The 16,730-nt window shown below is 34.5% G+C and overlaps 1 pseudogene; it reads left to right on the forward strand.

Annotated features, from left to right (window-relative positions):
• Positions 1 to 252: 252 nt before the first annotated feature.
• LOC105115775 (uncharacterized) lies at positions 253 to 10,980 on the forward strand (annotated as a pseudogene).
• Positions 10,981 to 16,730: the final 5,750 nt, after the last annotated feature.

Consider the following 16,730-nt stretch of genomic DNA (forward strand, 5'->3'; position numbering starts at 1 on the left):
GATTGATAACTATCCATAAAGTTGGCTAAAACAATAAGGCTTGCCATTTTGTCTAATGGAGATTCACTCGGTATGTTTCCTGCATCACTCTGGAGAAAAACCGATCGACTTTTAAAAAGACAAGAGTCAACTCAGTCAAAGGACTAAGTTATAACTCTTAAGAACATACAGGACTAGGTTGTATGCGAGTTAAAAGCTGAGTAACTAGACAACAATTTACTTGGTTCTATTTTTAGCCAAACAAACAGGTATTAAAAAAAGAAAGAAAGAGAGTCCCTTTCTTATAGCAAGCAATCCTATGGTCTTTTTCCACGCTACCAACGAGAAAAAGAGAGAGAGGCTATGGTTTTTATTAACAACGTGTGTAGCCTATAATAGTCCTCCTTCGATCCTCCTATGAACACACAGAACAGACTCTCACATATTTTCAAACTTGGACGTTTCTATCAACCCTCCCAACCCAAACCAAGAAACCCCGTCATGAATTAATTGGGTTCCTTTTGGCGCTTAGCTCGTTGATACGGCTCAAAAGGTTAGCTCTTTAATTCACTCTTGTTGTTTGAATTTTATATTTTGTTCACATTATTTTCCTTTCGTTTTTTTCCCCTGTAACCTATTTGTTTCCAGCATTTTAGGGTTTTCAATGTTCACTTCATTTTGAGATTGAAATCTAGGGTTTTTATTTTCCTATTTCTTATTGAAGCATGTTCAACTATCGTAATAATAAGTTCATGCCTTTAAAATCTTTACATTTTTGAATTCGAAGATGCCATTTGGAAGAGCTAATTGATATTTCATTTCCTTGATCATCATATAGTTACTTAACAGTCACAAATGACACTTAATTGAGTTCCAGGGAGTGATTAGGCACATCATGGTTTCTAGGTCTTGCATCTTCATCTAAAACAAATGAACTCCATTCCCATTTGACTGGATATTTCTCTCGTAGTTCTGGATTTACATTTTCAGGCATGCGGTGGTTGTGGAGTTGCTTGCATGTTTCTTTGAGTAACTTCCATGGTTGTTTTGATAGGGCTCCGCCTCAATATCTGATTGATTGTAAAGGAGATAGAAAAGGGATTTAAGTTTGAGACCATTTCAAAGTATCTGCTTTTATGAAGTTGACCTCAAATAGAGAGAGTTATCCTTCCTTTTTTAGATTAGACACTAAATACATTTAGATCTGTCAGTGATTAGGGATTCCTACAAGTTGATATTGCCATTGCAAAAAAGTTCAGGAGTTAGGCTTTCCTAAGCTCTATAAATAGGACTGTATGGTTTTTCATTACAAGTATAGTGTGAGAATTACTTGAGAAGAGGTGCTTGTTGTGATCGTTAATTGAAAATACTATAATTTTAGCTCCTCCTTCTTTATGAAGTAATAAGATAAGGTTTGCAATGCATTAAGTAGAATTATTTAGTAGTTTGTGATCACTTAAAATGTTATTTTATGAAGAAAATGGTACCCTTTTCTCTTTTAAGGTGATTAAGTACTTTTTTCGAGTCAGAATTTTTCTTAAATTCATTTACAACTATCACATTTATGGAATATCAAGTGCAAGTTCACAACTTTGCAATATTTTCTCTATCCAGGGTACTTCTTACTTTTTCAAGCAGAAATGCTATCTGCTACCAAAAATGTGGGAATTATAGTCTATGTTGGAAACTGTGGGGTATTTTCTCTATAAGCTCTTTTTTCCTTATCATTGAAGAATTGGCGTGTACTTGTTTCATTTGTCTGCCCTTGCCTTCTTTCCCCCATTAGCTGCTTATAGCCTTGAGCGCATTATATTATTGCTAGCATCCATGCTCTGTCTTTTGTTCTGGTTGCAGTAGTTCATTATTTTTTTCTTGTCAGCTTTCTTGTCCTGGCTCTTGCATGCGGCTTGCTGAGGAAGAACCATCTATGGCTGAACAAGTAAGCGTTGTTAACTCAGCTAAAATGTTTTTTGTTATTTTTATTTGTTTCAGGTGGATAATGGAAAAAAAATCATCTCTGCTTCACTGTATCTGATCAGCTCACTTGGTTCATCATTTCATTTTTCAATCATCCAACTCTTCTGTTTCCTTTTATTTTCTTGAACTTCTACTTAATCCAACAAAAACTTTTATCAATTCCATTGTTTAATTATTCAACTGTGTTTCATGTTCAGTTTTACTTCTCTTCAGCCATCCCTTCTTTCTAACAGGGCTAAGCGTCTACTTGTATGAACAGGTCATTGATTTAATTTCAGCAGTGAAAGAGTTACACGGTCTTAGCTCTCAGGAGCTTAACAAATTGTTAAGGGACTCTGAAAATTTTACAATTCACTTTCATTCTGAAAAAGGATCTACAATAAAGGTCAGGAAACAAACTTATCATCATCACACTTACGCTTTCTTATTTTACCACCATCTTGCATCTTAAATCACTTTTTTTTTTCCAGATTGATGTGGAAAAACTGGCAGGCTTTCTTCCTTTACACCTTATTGCAGTACTTATGTCATCTGATAGAGATGAATCACTGCTGAGATATTTGTTGCGTGGGATTCGGCTTTTGCATTCCTTATGTGATCTAGCACCTCGGAACAGTAAACTTGAGCAGGTTGCTTTACCAATCATTGCCTAGTCTTTATTATTATTATTATTATTATTATTATTATTATTATTATTATTATTATTATCTCTTTTTTTATGTAGCATCAGTTTTGGTGTCTGTTTTGCTTAGCAAGTGAACTCTGACACATTCCTTGAAAATCTGTGGATCTGTATTTAAAGTCAGGCTCCAATGTGTTTATGAACCCTGGCAAATTATAGGAATGGTCACTATTTTAATTTTAGCTGAAAACACATACCCCCATCTTCCTAGTACTTGGTTCTTGAATCCGTGGTTTGGATATTGTAGTCTTTCTGTGCAGCTGTCTTGTTTTTTCTTTAAATTTTTTTAATCAAAATTTTTCTTTGTGGTGTTGAAGCTGTTCTAAGTCCTTGCACTTGGAAGTTGTTTTGAAGTAGTTATGACATTGGGTTCTTTATTTTCAGTATCTGAAATTATTTTTTAAGGGACTTATTTTTGGATGTTACCCATTGCTCTTTTGTAAATGATCAATCTTTTTGTTTATTCTTGGAAACTGTGACGTGTTCTTTTCACCTTTAGATATTTATGTTCTTAAATTTGGAAATGATTTGATGAAGCAAAACACATTTCTCTCCTGATGCTCTTTTTTGTTATATATACAGGTTTTGCTCGATGATGTTAAAGTATCAGAGCAGCTGCTGGATCTGGTGTTTTATTTACTAATTGTTCTTAGTGGTTATAGACAGGTATTCCTTAGTATTTAACTCTTGAGGGGTTACTTCCCAAACTCTTAACGTTTACCAGGGTTATTTTTGTTATGTAGGAAAACTGTATTTCATGTTCTCTGTTACTAGTGCATTCAGCACTGGTAGCATCCAGTCTGCATTTATTGTCAGGATGTATATCTTTGCAATGGCAAGATCTTGTTCAAGTATTGCTTGCTCACCCCAAGGTACAATCTTCCCACATGATTTTGGATATTTAAGAGAAATGGGTTTACTATATTCATGGGATCATTGCAAAGCTTTTCTTTTCTTTCCTTTTTTGAGAAAATGAGATATTTATTGGCTTAGCTTTGCTATTTTTAACTATCAATGGCATGATCTTTCATTTTTTTAATAGATTTTTCTAATTTCTAAATTTTGCATAATCAATTCAAATATGGATGTCTGTCAGTAGCTGATTTGTTCATTAATAATTGACATGGAATCAGCATATCAGTTACATGTGGGTTCAAGGCTATGGTTTGAGAGGGAATTTTCCCTCCTGTTGACCCAGATAACCTATTTTTATTAATTTAGGCTTTTGAGATGTTAGAAAAACTGAACTAAAACCCAGATTCGATTCAAAATGTCCTTTTCTTTTTAACTCACACCAACACAGCACCACTGCTACTTCCACACTCTCACCACTAAATTTTGATTGATCTATAAACTCCATTTTCATTAACAATTTCTGATCATATTATCATTTTATTTTGAGCTTTTAAGCTCTGAAGGCAGAGGCATTTATGGACTTTCTGATCGTGAATTTTCTCTTATAGGTTGACATATTTATGGATGCAGCTTTTGGAGCTGTTCATGTAGCCATTAGATTTCTTCAGGTCAAGCTATCAGATCAATATACTGGTCTTCATGCGAAAAGTCCAACAGCTGAACAAATAGTTAACTATATCTGCCAACAATGTGAGGCTTCTTTACAGACTCTTCAGTCATTGTGCCAGCAAAAGATGTTTCGCGAGCGCCTTCTTAGGAACAAGGTTTCTAAAATAGAACCATCTTATTCTATATGTTTGGTTTTAAGCTGTATGCCAAGAGATGGCAGCTTCGATGTTTTTCTGTGTTTGACATAAGATGGAGAAATTCTTCCTGCTGGACCAAATCAGAAGTTGAAGCATCTAGTTAATGTGATTGTATGTCGTGAAAAAGCAGGAAAGTCAGTAGGAGAAACATGGAGGTTTTCAGTGCTAGCATTTTGATCGAGCAGTAAAACAAAATGCTGAAACAGTTATGAAATATTGCAGGAGGCTATTATAATTTATAACTTTTATTTGCATCGATAATCTTGACGATGGTATCCATACTAGTTATAAGTCACCTTTTAAATTTTACATGGACATTTCATGTTTAATAATCCTTATAATTTATAACTTTTATTTGCAGCAATGACCTTGATGATGGTATCCATGCTAGTTATAAGTCTCCTTTTTATATTTTACATGGACATATCATGTTTAGTAATCCTTTTTGTTATTTATCATTTTTCATTATTTTGGTAAAATATCTGTGTATAATACCATTTCAGGAACTATGTGGAAGGGGAGGTGTTCTTTTTCTGGCGCGGGCCATCTTGAATTTAAACGTTACACCTCCTTTTGTAGATTCTTTCACTGTTGTAGCTGCAGTATCCAGACTGAAGGCTAAAGTATTATCGATTGTAAGTTTTAATGTAGTGGCAAGGCTTAGGCTGCGTCATTATCTTGTATAACTTCTTATTTCCTTGCTCGTCTAAATATCCCTGATTTTTTATTCTGTTGACCATGTGTTTTTATGCAGCTATTGCATTTGTGTGAAGCGGAAAGCATTTCTTACCTTGATGAGGTAGCGAGTTCTCCAGGGAGTCTTGATTTGGCAAAGTCTGTAGTATTAGAGGTTAGTTTAATAAATGTGCTAGCACATTAGTGGGCTTTGATATGGAGAGACAGAGTGATGCAACCCACAATTTTTATTTGTTTTACCTGGCACATCTGCTAAACCAAAGGTGTTTTGCAAAGTTGATAATCTCCTTCCACTCACAGTAATTGTGAACATAGATCTATTTTGTGGCAGAGATATTGGCCAGTTTCATTTATTGGTGATCCGCAGACCAAACTTGTCTCAACCCACTGTTTCCTATATTCTTTATTCCATTTGAAGCCTCGTTTTTAATGCTTGCTATTAATACCTTTTGATGTAGATTCTTGAATTACTGAAGGCTGCGCTTAGCAAAGATCCCAATCATCTTAGTCCATGTTCAGACAGAACTTTTCCCATGGGGCTTTTGCGACTCAATGCTATGCGTCTGGCTGATATCTTCTCAGATGATTCAAATTTTAGATCTTTTATCACAACTTGCTTTGTAAGTTAATCATTTGGATTCTGAGGCATGATACTCACTTAGTTTCACCATGCTCCTTCTGCTGAATTGTTTTAAGTGACTTTCTCTGATATCTTCTCTGAAAAACGTTGAAGTTTAGACATATACTACATAATGTACACAAAAATTCGTTGTTCTCTGTTGTTAAAAATTGCAAAGCCACTGAAAATGCATGTAATTTTTAAATGTTGTGTATTTCCAACTCATCGTGCTTCAAAGCATCCATCATGGAGAGAGATTCATGACCTTCCTCTTTTATTTTCAAATATCAATATGCTCTACAGACCAAAGTTATGACTGCTGTTTTTTCGCTCCCCCATGGAGATTTTTTATCAATCTGGTGTTCGTCTGAATTTCCACCAAGAGAAGAAGATGCTACTCTGGAGTATGACACGTTTGCAGCAGCTGGGTGGTTTTTAGACACGTTTGCAGCAGCGAACCTGTCAAGTGCAATAAATTTAGAAATTACTTTAATTCCCAGTAACATGCCCCAAGCTATGTATGCGCATCAGAGAACTTCATTATTTGTGAAACTAATTGCCAACCTACACTGTTTTGTACCAAACATTTGTGAAGGTGAATTCTCTCTCACAATCTTCCAAAATATTCATCATGATTGATCTGGTGGCTGCTGTATAGATTAAGTAATTCAAAATTTTGTTGTTATCCACAGAACAGGAAAGAAACTTGTTCCTTCACAAGTTTTTGGAGTGCATGAGGATGGACCCATCTAAATCACTGCCTGGGTTTTCTTTTGCTTCTGGTGCTCAAAGAGCTGTAACAGTTTGCAGGAACCTTCGTAAGTATCAGTCTCGTGATTTTCTCAATACACATGATGCATAAAAGTTGGTGGGGTTTTCCATGAGTAACTTGCATGTGTAGGTTCATTGCTAAGCCATGCAGAGTCTTTAATTCCAAACTTTTTGAATGACGAGGATGTACAGCTCTTAAGGTGAGTCAAACATCAACCACGGTCCTTTCTTCCTATAATTTTCATTTTTGGCTGTTTTACTATAAGTGTTATTGTTCTTTTCTTTTCCTTTTGTTTTCTTAGCTTAATTTTAAAGAATAGAATCATCCTCGAATGGTAAAAGCTGACTTTGAGAAGGAAAACAGGAGAGAGAAGATTAATTTTTTTTTTGTTTAGACTATTCATTAAAAGGGCTTTTTCACTAACATATAGCTTGGGAGGCTTTGCTGAACGAATTCATATTATTGATCTTAGAATTCAAAATATTGCACACAAATTAAAATGGGCTGTCAAAAATTTGAAGTGGTTGGCAAGCATTGTCAGAAACATTACTTCAAATGAGATGGTCCAATTCCCAACTCTTTGTTTCCATTATTTCCACTTACATGCCTCTATAAAAGTCAGCAAAAGTTGAGTAAAGCAGTGAAACATAGCTTATATGGGGTGCCTTTTTCAGCAATCTATACCCATAATATTCTGCATAATAGCAGTGTACCGATTCCTTGTATGCTTCTGTATTCTTTGAGTGGTTGTCAATCTCTGCCTGACAACATGAATTTAAATTAAGCACCATAAGCTGCATTTTGAAGGGAAAGTGCTCAGAGTCTTAGTAAATTCCAGAATAAGCTTCTATGCTGTGTTGTACTCGGGGTGCAGGTGCAATTAATTGAGTCTAAAGCATCTTTTCAATCTTTCAGCAACTATTGTCTATTTTTTCATTTATATTTTATTGCAGGGTATTCTTTAACCAGTTACAATCATTGATTAATCCTGCTGATTTTGAAGAGAACCAAGTTCAAGTAAGGTTTTGCCCTTCAATGATTAATAATCTTTTCTTTTTCTCTATCCACTCCAACTTCCTGTTTCTTCTCGTCAAATTAAATGTGCTAACATTCTGCTACTGAAAATATTTTAGGAAATCAAATCAGAGAGGTCAATATCTTTGGATAAGTTCTCCAGACTCAGTATTGATGAGCATCTTCAGGTGAATACTGGAATTTCAATCTTTTTATTTTTTAATACAAGGAAGTTCATTTATTTGTCACAATTATCTATTACAATAGTATGATGATGTACCATTTGACATTAAAGCTCAATTTTGATTTGATGTGTGATTCTATTGGTGACTGGTCATCAAGGTGACCAACATGGGCAGAGCCAGGAAAACGATAACAGGGTCAGTTGACCCCCCTGGAATTAATGAATAATGAAAATATAGGTATTATAATACTTGCCTTCTTTATTGTCTAAATTGAACCCAATATATTAACTAAGCAGAAAAGATTAATACATGTAAGCAGATTCAATTTTGTATTTTAATTTAAGAAGTTATGAGATTATCAGATTTAAGCTTTGTGAATTACATGCAAGTACTAAAAAAATGAATGCTATTAAAGCAAATAAAAATGCAGTCTGTTCAGCATACGCTTAAAGAGGGAGTGTTGCTCAGTATTCATTTCTATGATTTTTCACTATTGATCTCTTTATATCACAATTGATGTGACTCAACTTCTCTCAGCTACTCATATTGTCTCTCATTTTGATATATTCTCTATTACACATTGCACTTATCTCTTGTCTCCCATTTAGATTTTATGTTGATTCTTTTACTCTTGCTCTTGAGTTCTCCATGCTTTTCATGGTAATCTGATCAAACTTTTTCACTATTATTACACATTTCATAGAAGAGTACAATGTTTACATTAACAATCATATTTGTTTAAATTTTTAGATATATTGAGAGTTTACTGAGATTGTGTATCAAAATATATTTTGATGTGGCATAAGTTATACTCCACTAAAAGAATTTTCTTGCTTTGCTATTGGTGACAAACAGATCGCTTGACAGAAGTCCAAATTAAAGTTTAGAACCAAGTAATCACATTTTTTTAGTGGATGATTATCATATAATTATTGGAACTTTGAGGGTCAAACCCTCAAGATTATGTATCGTAATGGATCTGATTAAGGATTTCAAGTCTTCTTGATGTTGCCTTTCTCTACATATCCTACATTTTCTCACAGAAAAATTTGATTCCTGGTAGGAAGCTCAAAGCACTAGGGCATCCTCATCACCTATGGCGAGGAAGGAACCTTCAAGTCTTAACAACAGGACAGATATTCAAAAGGAGGAAATGTCAGAGAATTCAGCTATTCAAGAAGAGGAGAAGCACAGTTTCAGAAATGAGCATATGAATCAAGCTAATGTGATGAGGGGAGACAAAGCTAAATCTGGTGCATGCACATCCGATGTTTTAAGAGAGATGGATAGAGATTCTCATAATGTTGAGACAAGTGGTTCAGATACAAGTTCAACCAGAGGAAAGACTTTTGTAGGTCAAGTGGTGAATGGTGACTTGCCAAAATCAAGTGCGCATATAAAAGGAAGTGGTTGCCAGGGAGTTCGAAATGGTGAAAAAGCTGAAAGTCTTCATTTTGAAGAGAAGCAGCCAAGAAAAAGGAAGCGAACTATTATGAATGACTATCAAATTGCACTTATGGAGAAAGCCCTGCTAGATGAACCTGAGATGCAGCGAAATGCAGCAGCATTACAGTCATGGGCTGATAAATTAAGTCTCAATGTATGTAAAAATGCACCTTTAAATTATTTATTATGTCTGTTAATTTTATTAGTGTGTACCCAGGATCACCTGTGCTTATTATTTATTTATTTTGCTTAATAAGTTTAATTGTGTTTTCCAGGGATCAGAAGTTACATCTTCACAGCTGAAAAATTGGTAAGAAGCTTCACCTTCTCTGATAGTTTGCACTCCTTGGCTTAAAAACACTTTTGCCCCTCTCCTTGAGGTTATACTCTCTTCATAATTAACAGTGCAGGAAAAGATTAATAGTTTATATTCTCAAGGTCTTGTTCAAGTTGGGGCTTTTGAATTTTCTTGTTCTACCACTTCTTGGCAGTGAAACGTGGCATTACTGGAATTATTTGTGGGTCAACTGCACTTGTAAATAGATGCCTAATATAGCCGTTGCCCAGAAAAGAATTTTATTTGAACTCTTATGTTACCCTTCTTTTAGTTGTTAATGTTATAAAAGAGGAGATAATTGCACAATTCGGTTATTACTGAAATGTCTCTTCATTTAGTTTTTAAAAGTTGATTCTCCTTGTAGTTACTTTGCAATGTTTCTTGTGGAAAGCTTCTTATACAGGACAGGAATAAATCACAGGTGCCCAAGAACTCTTGCTACAAGGGCATTTTATTTTGTACATATTAGATTAGAAGATTTATTGGATGCAAACTCTGAAAAGATTGAGGTGTATTAAATGCTAATTCTTGGATTCTTTGCAAAATCTTCCACTACTGCTAATCATGCGATTATCATTTTAGTTGTCTATTGGCATTCTAGGTAACAAACCATTTTTTTGTTCCAGGGAAATTACTCTGAAATTCCAGTTCTATATTTGTATGCATCTATGAATTTTTTCCATTTGCACGTTATCCTAATTTGATTTTTCAATCAGCATGTTGTTATTCATGCCACTGAATTTCTTAGATAGATCAGTGCCTGGTTGGCAGGCTGAAACTGGAAATAAGTGTTTTTTTACCTTACTACAGAAGTTTAATTAGATAGGTCAGTGCCTTGTTATGCTTTTAATGAGTGCCACTTTTTTTGCTATCACAGGCTCAACAATCGTAAAGCAAGGTTAGCTCGTGCAGGTAAGGATGTTCGAGCACCAATGGAAGTTGATATTACATTTCCAGAAAATCAAGTTGGACAAGCATTGCAGCACGAGTCACCTGAGAGCCCAGGTGAAGATAACATCACATCAACTGTAAGAGGCCTTCAAAACACATCAGAAATTGGTGTGTATGAAGATCCCGAGGCTGGTATAGGATTGTCAGACTTTGTTGACATTGGTGCTTCATAATTTTTCAGTGCAAGCCAGTGCAGTTTGCTTGTAGACGGGCCAGTAGAAGAGATTGGTGAGGGAGAGTATATCAGGTGTAAGGCAATTGGTGTGGAAGGATGTTGGATGAATCAGCGGCATGCCGTGGATGTTACAGAGCTCAAGATGAGAGATGGGTGAGGCGTCCATACCCATCTGAAGCCACACGCATGTCTTTTGATGAAAGCTGCACAGAAGATTGGGGGTGATGAGAGTGTTGAATATACTTCACGACCTCAATGATACAATTTCAGTGCTAGGTTTCTTTGTTAGAATGTAGAGCTAGTAGTTGTTTACCAGCAGTATCGTTCTTTTTTATTCAAGTTCCAAACCATGAGCAGGTTCAGAAGGTTAGCTCTTTCATTTTAAATGGAAGGTTAAATCACATGAAAAATATTGCACAACATCCATCAAAGCTTAACATGAATTCTAAAATTTAAACGGGAAGGGTTGTTATACTAGCTGATGAAATTTGACAAAACAAGATAAAAGATGAGAGGCCTTTCCACAGTACTGAGTGATGTGATTTGCTTGTATTGATGATGAAAAGGCCTGGATTAGTAGTTTATAAAGCAGCTGTCACAAGAGCGAAGAAGGTAGTTCTCATTTGCACGAGTGCCTGTTCTTAGAAGATGAAACGAGTAGTATCAAGGATTTTGATTCATTGGGGGCAGTAGAAGCCGAAGATGAATGCATAGCAGCATTAGGCATGAAAGGCTAGTTCTGATCTTAAGGAGCTTTCAGTATCTATCTCGAGCGTACTTTGTGACTTGTAACATGCCGACCTGACCTTGCAAATTAAATTGGAAGTTTTTTAACCGTCTTCATTGGCGGTTCAAGAAGCTAGCACGCAGTGGGCATTCATAAAAGTATAAAGTTGTTAGATTTTAGAAGAAGTTAGTTAGTGGAAGAATAATCATGTGATGCCTGTTGAGGGAGTATATAACTACTGTAAAGTTCACGCAAGAATACATAAAACAATCCCTTCTCTCATTCATCTGTTTCTTTCTTCTTCCTTCATTCTTGTTCTTTTCCCCCTTTCTTGTTAAGTCAAGCTTACCAGAGCATGAACTAAGACATCATTTGGCTGTACAATTCATTGAACCATGGCGGAGAATAATAAACTCACCGTAAAAAGTAAGATAATCAGTTACAAAACCATCACCTAGAATAGTAAGAATCTATGGAAGAGAAAAAAGAACGTTGGCTAGAGCAAGGTAAAAAGATCGGCTGGAGCAAGGTAAAATGATCAATCAGATAGTTCTACGATACAATTGTTGTCCTCTCAATTCCAAATTTCTTTGCTAATCAAATAGCAGGAAAGGAGACGATCTATTTCAAAAGGTATTTTGGCTACACTGGGAACTAGTAGAGAAGCAGGGGTGAATACCTTATATGATGGAGTATTGCCAGGAAGCAGAAATCAGTATAAAGGAGATCATATGATAGGAGAAGAACAAAGTAGGACAAGATATAACATACCACTACCAAGAATGGAATTGTTAATGTTCTAGGGGGGAAATCCTAGCCGATGGTTGAGGAAATACGAAAAATATTTCAAGATTAACTTAATATTTGTACATCAATGGGTTGAATTGGTCTCATATTATCTGGAAGGAAGGGAAGATGTTTGGTTTGAAGGGTTAATAAGACAGAATGAGACACTGATTAGTTGGGAAGAATTTTCCTAGTCTATTTGCAAAGGGTTTGGTAGTAAAGATGTCATTGTTGGGGAGTTCAATAAATTGGTACAAGACAGAAGCGTGGATGATTATGTAGAAAAGTTTGAAGAACTAAAATCATTGGTAAGTACTCTTAATCTATCATTACTAAAGTCATATTATATCTCTAGCTTCATTAGTGGGCTGAAGGAATCAAATCAATGTTCAAGATTTGGAAACCATTAAATGTGTAATCAGACCAATGTTGAAGAACTTGAAACCATTAAATGCGTTGATGGCATTTGAATAGGCTAGATGATAAAAAGAATCTAATAATGCTTTAGCCAAGAAAAATAAATCACTATAATGAATCAACATTCCATTCAACAATGGAAGAATTACAGGTAATGTTCTAGCCAAAACTTTTAGTCAATCCAGGACTGAAAATGTGAAGCAAATCTTGGATAGTTTGTTTGAACAAAGAAAAATATTGAGACAATGCTTTAAATGTGGTGATAAGTATATGCCAAGGCACAGATACAATGCTAAAGGCTTACACATGATAGAGGGAATAAAAGAGGAGGAAAACAAAGGTATTATGAAATTGAAAGGAACAATACAAGATCAAGATAAAGAGAGTAGCAAGATAAATGAATCTGGACTATCATTGAATGCCCTAGCTAAGAGTGACACCTACAATACTATCAGGATTAAAGGAAACTGTTAGGGAAAAGACTTTATAATACTAATAGATAGCTGATGAAAGCATGGTTTTACTGATGAAAGCATGATTAATAGGGAAAAGACTTTATAATACTAATAGATAGTGGTAGTACGCATGGTTTTACTGATGAAAGCATGATTAAGAAGTTGAATGTTGTTACCAGTAAAACCACATTGTTAGTAGTAACTGTGGCTAATAAGAATGTCATGTTATGTGAGGTGTACAGTTCTAGATTTACTTGGTTTACACAAAGCTATGAATACAAGGCCAATGTGAGAGTGCTAAAATTAGGAAGGCATGATATAGTTTTGGGGATAGATTGGTTGAAGAAGTATTCTTTAATATTCTATGACTTCATCAAATTGAGATAATCATTCAAGGAGGGTAAAATGATTGAGTTGAAGGGGGTCTCTCAAGATGTTGGCTTGCAAATGATAACAACAATAAAGGCAAAGAGGAACATCAAGGATGTGATCTTTGGACTAGTAGGCCAGTTCTTTTTAATAGACACATAAGAAAAAGATAGATCAACCGTGGAAGCTACAAAGATTAAAACATTATTGGAAGAGCTTGCTAGAGTCTTTAAGGGACCAAAAACTTTAACATTCACAAGAAGATTTGATCATAAAATTCCATTGAAACTAGGATCACAACCAATAAACATCAGACCCTATAAAAGCTCTTTCATTTAAAAGGGTGAAATAGAGAAGCTAGTGAAGGAAATGTTGTATAATGGAATATAATATAGCACAATGTCATCCCCTTTTCTTCACCAATCCTGCTTGCTAAAAAAAAAAAAATAACACTTAAAGATTTTGCACAGATTACAGATAGCTTAATGATCAAATCATCAAAAACAAGTTTCCCATCCCTCTTATAATTGCTTGCTAAAAAAAAAAAGATAACACTTAAAGATTTTGCATAGATTACAGATAGCTTAATGATCAAATCGTCAAAAACAAGTTTCCCATCCCTCTTATAAATGATCTCCTAGATGAACTGCATAGTTCCAGATTTTTCTTTAAGCTAAACTTGAGATCGGGTTACCACTAGGTTAAAATACATGAAAAAGGTATAAAGAAAATAATATGTAGGGCACATCAAGATCATTATGAGTTCATAGTAATGTCATTTTGCTTTACCAATGCTCCTGCCACCTTCCAAGCACTAATGAACAACATATTGGAACCTTTTTCTAAAGAAAATTTATGTTATCATTTTTTGATAATATACTCATTTATAGCTTTACTTTTGAGCTATATCTTGATCACCTAAGAAATGTTCTAGAAACTTTGAGTGCTAACTAATTACTTGCCAAGAAGTCCAAGTGTGCGTTTGGTCAACAACATGTGGAATATTTAAGGCATGTGATTTCAATAGAAAGAGTGACAACTAATATGAAAAAGACCGAAACTATTTATAGTTGGCATATACCACGATGCTTGAAGGAATTGAAAGGATTCTTGGGATTGACTGGTTACTATAGGAAGCTCCTATGACATTTTAGAGTTATTAGTAAACCCCTAACATAACTACTGAAGAAGAATAATTTTGGCTAGAATGACCAAGCTTAACAAGCTTTCATCAATTTAAAAAAAGCCTTGTGTGAAGCACCGGTTATAGCTTTGCCTGACTTCACCAAGACTTTTGTTATAGAAATAGATGTGTGTGATTCTAGTGTTAGGGTAATATTAAGTCGAGAAGGTAAACCATTAGCCTATTTCATCAAATCTTTAAACCCTAAGCACATGGGATTGCTCATTTATGAAAATAAATACTTGGCTATCCTTATGGTAGTGGAGAAATGGAGACACTACTTGGAATAAGAGTAATATATAATACAAACAGATCATAAAAGTTTGAAATACCTTTTGGATAAAAAGATTCACATTTCGATCCAAAAGAAAGTCTAAATAAGCTCTTAGGATTGAGGTATAAAATCCTATATAGGAAAGGTAAGAGGAACTTTGTTGCAAATGTAATATCCAAGAAGGGTAGTAATGAAGTTCATGACAAGGAAAAGGACAACTTTGAAACAATGACCAAGATCCTACCACCATGGTACGAAGAAGTTTATGCATCCTATAATAATGACTCCAAGATACAAAACATTATAATTGGTAGGATGTCTGGAACTCGAAAGGAACTAGACTACACTTATGAAGATTAAGTCTTAAGATATAAGGTCAGAATAGTAGTGGGACATAAAGGGGAGCTCAAAGCTAAATTAGTGAAATTTGTACATGATTTCTATGTTGATGAGCATGTTGGCATCCAGAATTCATATAAGAGGCTTAAGGAGAATTTCTATTGGTTTGGTAAGAAAACAATGATGAAGAAAGTTATGGAAAAATGCAATATATATAGACAAGCCAAAGTTGAAAGGGTAGTTTATCCTAGGTTATTGCAGCCACTACTAGTCACTGGTGGCATATGGGAAGCCATTAAAATAGATTTTGTAGAAGGATTACCAAATTTAAAAGGAAGAAATTCTATTATGGTGGTGATCGATATATTTATTAAATATGGGCATTTCATTGCACTAAATCATCCCTTCATAGCACAAGTTATTATGCAATTATTCTTAGATCACTTTTACAAGTTCCATGGATTGCCTGCAACTCTTGTGATGGATAGGGACAGGGTCTTCACCAATATATTTTGAAAAGAATAGTTCAAGAAGCTACAGGTTCGGTTGATGGTGAGTACAACCTATCATCCATAAATGGATAGTCAATCTAAAAGGGTAAACTAGTGCTTAGAAACATATCTTCGATGCATGACTATGCATTATCCCAAATGATGGTATCATTGGTTATCTCTTGCACAGTAGTGGTATAATACTAGTCACCATTCAACCTAGGGAATGAGTCATTTTCAAGCTCTTTATGGTTATGCTCCTCCTAAAGTGAATGAATTACTCAAGAAGTCACTACTGTAGTTGCAGTAAAAGAGGTGTTTGATTAGTACTTAAAAGTGTATTTTTATTAAGGTTTTATATCATCATAGTACACTTAAAGTATCATTAAATTCCATAACTTAAATATGTTGGAAAGCTGAGACAATTTCATAAAAAATTCATGAATCAAATCAGTTCAAATTCTGATGTTAATAATGATGTTTTGTTTGAAAAAGAAAATAAGAATTATCATCAAGTCAAGTTGTGGCCACCTACTCAACAATTTGTCAACAAATCAATAGTTTTAAAATTTGGCCTATAAAAGAAGGTATTTTTCATGCATTTAAGCATCTTTGTTTTCAAATCAAGGTCACTTTTTTACTCTCTTTTTAAACAATTTTTTGTAATGCTTAAGTTTTTCTTTCATTAATCTCTTGTTTATGTTTTTCGTTTCCTTTTCTTTACTTAGTTAACTTATATCTTATTTATATTCTTATCTTGTTTATTTATATTTCTTTTCTTTACTATGTTTAGCTAAGTTTATTATATCAAGGTGAAAAGGTTGTATTAATGGTGTAAGAATAAGTATAGTATAAACTCAACATGGACTTTAATATTTAATACTAACATATTTTGTATTTGTTATCTTGTTCACGTTTAATAATTTGCTTGTTAAATGGTTAATCTAGATTTATGTTGTATAACACTTGGTACAACAAATACTTGGTACTTTCATAGCCCAATTTTATGGTATAACCACACATGCGCTATGAAAGAAACTTGATTTATTGTTAATGACACGACCAAAAGATTGATGTCTTCTTTTAAGTGCAGGAGTGTCGAAGTAATAAATAACCCGGCAAGACCGGGGTCGAA

The sequence above is a fragment of the Populus euphratica genome, unplaced genomic scaffold (genome assembly GCF_000495115.2).
Source record: "Populus euphratica unplaced genomic scaffold, PopEup_1.0 scaffold754.1, whole genome shotgun sequence".
In the NCBI taxonomy this organism is placed as follows: domain Eukaryota; kingdom Viridiplantae; phylum Streptophyta; class Magnoliopsida; order Malpighiales; family Salicaceae; genus Populus; species Populus euphratica.